This window comes from Tamandua tetradactyla, chromosome 1, assembly GCF_023851605.1.
Source record: "Tamandua tetradactyla isolate mTamTet1 chromosome 1, mTamTet1.pri, whole genome shotgun sequence".
NCBI classification, from domain to species: Eukaryota; Metazoa; Chordata; class Mammalia; order Pilosa; family Myrmecophagidae; genus Tamandua; species Tamandua tetradactyla.
Genome location: NC_135327.1, coordinates 79,548,878 through 79,553,678, shown reverse-complemented (window position 1 = coordinate 79,553,678; position 4,801 = coordinate 79,548,878). Strand labels below are relative to the sequence as shown.

The following is a 4,801-nucleotide window of genomic DNA, read 5'->3' as shown; positions in this document are numbered from 1 at the left end:
GTCTCCCTGTGTGCATGCAGTGGGGCCCAGGCCTACCCACTCATTCAGGTGAGGCTCATTAAACCAAATAGTGGAAATCTTTGGGATCCTTTCTCCAAAATATTTTCTATTGCTTTTCCTGAAGGCCTGGGCCCCATAATTGAATGAACCTTGACACTCTGATTATGACCTTCCTCTGTTCGTTTCTCTGAAGAGCTGGCATATTTAGTTTCATTTGGACTATTTATTCATGGTATGTTGTTGCAAATATCAAAACTACCTGGATTTTACATAAATCTCTAGCACTACTCTAGTTCAAAGAACATATAAAGTATCTGAGTCTCCTTATCAAATTTGGTTTTTGCAAAACAGAAAAAGTAGAAGACACATGGAAGAAAAAAATCAAGATTTAAATGGATAAATGTGGCTAGAAAATAACAGGAAAATCACTGCACTTTCTCTTCCCACTCTAATTATTGCCTTCCATTTTATTACAGAAGCTAAACTATTGTTGTCACTCCAAATAACAACAAATTATAGTTGGAAGCTAGCCAGCTAAGCGAGAGTTGGAGTTTAGTTGAAACACCAAGTGGGTTCATATTCCCAGCTTCAGGAGATACAAAGTCAAATGTGAAATGATGTGAATTTGAGTCCAAGCATGTTTATTATGACTTATGGCTTGTGCAGGGGGCAGATTCCTTATATGGGCCCTTCTCACTGTCTGAGCACTGCCAGCCAAAAGCCCAATAACACTAACTTTTCATCCACAGACAATCTTTGAGGGATATATAACTGGAGGTTCTTTAGAGGTTGCTTATGCCACCATCACCTTTAAGATACATTTGAATCGGGTGGGTCACATCTCAATTGAAATAACTTAATCAAAAGTTCCACCCAGTAAATGCTACCCTTTAAAATAGTTCTCATGACTATTTTTTTTTTGCTCTCAGAACTTTATTAGATGGAATTTGCCCACCTGGTTCAGGACAGTTGGAAGAGAGGGGCTTTTGATTGGAGACATGCTATTTTTGGAGACAACTGGCTAAGCATCTGAGCCTAAGTTCAGATTATTTTTAAAATGGTCAGCCAGAAGAAAACAAGTCTCCAGGACATGAATAAACCAGAAGCAGATAGATAGTGAAGATAGAACATCACTTAGCTGACTCCTATGCATTTTCACTTTCAAGTTGAGTTGTTCCTTCCTCCAGGAAGACTTCCCTGCCAACTCCAACCTGAGTTAGGGTCCCTTCCTGTTTGCTTTCTTAGTCCCATGTATTCTTCCCTTCATATCTTGTATCATAGCCTACTTAAAACTGGGCTATTCAAACCGGATTATAAGCAATTTGAGGTTAGAGACTTTCAGTTGTCTAAAGCTGCCAGAATGCATTATACAAGAAATGGGTTGGCTTTCACAATGGGTATTTATTAGTTTACAAATTTACAGGTCTAAGCCCATGAAATTGTCCAAATTAAGGTGTCAAGAGGAAGAAATTTTCTCTGAGGAAAAGCTAAGCCAGGGTTCCTCTGTCACATGGGAAGGCATATGGTGACGTCTGCTGGTCCTTCTCTTCTGGATTCTGCTTTCAATGGCTCTCTAAGATACTCTGTGGGCTTTTCTCTCTCAGTTCTCTCAGTGTTTTTCTCTGAGCCCTCTCCACTTTTTCTACCTTTTATTCTCTCATAAGGACTCCAGAAAAGGATTAAGATCAACCTGGAATTGGTGGGTCACATCTCAATTGAAACAACCTAATCAAAAGATCCCACCCATAAGAGGTCTACACCCAGAAGAAAGGATTAAAATAACAAGGTCTTTTCTGGGGTACATAACAGCTTCAAACCAGCATGGAGACCATGTCTGCTGCCTTCATTGTTATATCCCCCATGCCCAGGCCAGTTCCTGGCATGTGGTGGTCATTCTCTGCATTATCTGTTCAATCCATAGTGGAAGGGGTTGACTATAATGAAATATCTCCTAAGAGTATTAATTTATCATCAGGATCAGAGCATGCAACAGTTGGAGGGTACTTTATAGGGGAGAGAAGAGTTGATGTGATAAAGAGAGGGACTGGAGTTTTACGGAATACCCATCTTTGCTAGTTCACTTCAAGATACTTTATACATATTGTCAGTTTATTCTTTACAGTAACCTTTAATGATCATTGAACCTGACTTTTCACAGATGAAAAATGGGATGGAAAAATTCCAAGTGGTGGCATGAAATGTCCCTATTTATGGATGTACATTTAAGTATGTATATTTTAATCTATCCCATTTATCTTATGGACAAACCCAAACTCTTCAGCATGGCCTTCTGGCCCTGTTGAGTCACAGGGCTACTGCCCTGCATGCCTCTGCCTATATTAGTCACCCCAGGAAGTCCAGTTTATCCATCAAAGTCCAGGCCAAGCATTTCCTCCACCTTAAATCTTCTTGTGAGATGCTTCCTACTCTACTAACCACCCTTTTAATCAGAATTAAGAACTCTTTCCTTTGGGTCTCTTTTGAACTTGTATTTCTCAGACAACATGGATATAAGTTGTGCAGCACAGGAGCTTTGCACTCAAATTCCCTGAGCTTGAAATGTTCCTCCTCCATGGATTAGCTCTATGACTTTGAGAAGTCACTTAACCACTCTGGCTTTGTTTATTCACTTATTGTATCAGTCAGGGTTCAACCTGAGAAACAGAACCAATAGGAGATATATATTAAGAAATTTACTGTGAGCATTGGTTTATTTGATTGCAGGCAGTCTGGAAGGAACTCTTAGCATAAGCGAAAACTGCTGTCCATAGGTGGGATTTCTTCTTCATTAGGGAAGCCTCAGCTCTTTTCTTAAGACCTTTCAACTGACTGAATTAGGCTGACCCTAATTATATAGGATAATCTTTTAAGTCAACTATCTATGGACTTTAATCACATCTACAAAATTACAGCAATATCTGGTTTAGTGTTTGATTGAATAATTTGGTACTAGCCAAGTTATATCAAAATACTATCGCACTTATTATAAAGTGGAAAGAAGGTGATAGAACCTACCTCATAAGGCTATTATGGGGAACAAATGGGCTTATACATGCATATGCATTTAGAACAGTATTTGGTAAGTGACAAAGCCTCAGTAAATGTTGGTTCTTACTATAGTGTTTGTTATGCTACATTATAATTATTTTTTCATGTCTGCTTTTGCTACATGATGTGAATTCTTTAATTCATGTATGTACACAGAGCCTTGCATAGGGTCTGACATATAATATGGATTTGCTTAAATTCTTTGAATGAATAATGTATTTTATTTTAATTCTGGAATGGCTCACAATCAAAGAATTTGAGGAATCCATCAATGAAGCCTATCCCTCCTCACGGAATTGTTTTCTTGCTCTGGAAAACTATGGAGATGTAACATTTTGGATCATTTTCAAAGGAGGAGAAGGGTGCAGTGGCACCTGCCAATGAAAGTCCCACAGCTTCCTTTTTTTTTGTCAGTTTAAATACATTTTATTATATTTCTATATGCATCTCACAGTTTCCTTTTTAATACTACTTTCTAATGATGTCACAGAGCATGTTGCACTTTGACAGCAGGCCAAATAATAGAAATTCCAGTAGGCACATCTAGAAGGTCTAGCAATTTGAAAATATATCAATTATAGAGAGGAAGTCATTTGATTTTCTCAGAGTCATTGTGTAAAGACTATGAAGGGACATAAGCAAGACCACTTAACTTTCTTTTCTGTACCAGAAAGAAGTTCATCTCACCTATATGGTACACTGCAATGGAGGGATTTTGATTACACAAAGATTCAAATAATTACTAATGTCTAAATCCAAATATTTCAAAGACAAGAAAATTAAGCTTAAGTCCATAGAGGTACTCAAACAATGTAGAGTAGCATTTCTCTGCCTCCCCTCTGCCCACATCCTGGTAGTGGATTTGTTTTAAAACATGTAATCCAGTATAGCAGAGGTTGAAACTCATCAATAACCTCTTTTTGTGTGGCAAGAAGGTCACAGTACTGAAGATCCAAAGAGTATGGTTGCAGTAGAAGGGATTCACATTAACTCTGCATTTTTCACTTTCCTTGGGTGTTGTTTTTTCAACTGTAGAAGTTACTTAGACTTAGCACTTTTGTATGAATATCACCCTTAAGCGCAGTTTGCAAGGAAAGCTCTCTGGGGTGGCTTTAGAATGATCCTATCTGGAAGGCTAAGTGTAAGCAGTGCTGAACATTTAAGAAATGAGGATCAGATTCATGTGCTGGTAAACAGTTTGTGTGCCTTTCTTGAGCTAAGGGATCAGATAAAAATGTTTTGTCAACTTTTCTCTTTTATTATTCTACAATTTATAGCAGTTCAGTTATAATGCATATGCTATATGCCAGCCTAGGAATGAGCTGTAGCTCAAGGATTAAAAGCAAGCATCAGTTACATTTTATTCAATTTCAAGTGTAAACTCAATTCTTCACAAGATCTTTGCATATTCTATATCTATAAATAACCACATAGGTAAAGTAAGTGTGACATGAATGCTAAATGTTTTTTTCTTAAATTAAATTTATTTTTACTTTTTTTTTTTCACATGGGCAGGCACCAGGAATTAAACCCAGGTCTCTGGCATGGCAGGCAAGAACTCTGCCTGCTGAGCTACCGTGGCCTGCCTAAATTAAATTCATTTTTCTTAGACATTTTCTAGGTGTTCTAAAATTTTTTGAGAAAGAGCAATCTTGAAGACCTAAATTTGGAAATATTCATTTTTTCACCTGTTTACTCAACATTTATTAAAGCACCCTCTAGTTCAGGGGACACTGACATCAGTAATGCAAAG

The 4,801-nt window shown here is 37.7% G+C and overlaps 1 long non-coding RNA gene across 2 annotated transcripts in view; it reads left to right on the top strand.

Annotated features, from left to right (window-relative positions):
* Positions 1–4,801, top strand: part of LOC143684986 (uncharacterized) — a 90,723-nt gene that overhangs the window by 59,327 nt on the left and 26,595 nt on the right. The gene's annotated exons all lie outside the window — the stretch shown is intronic.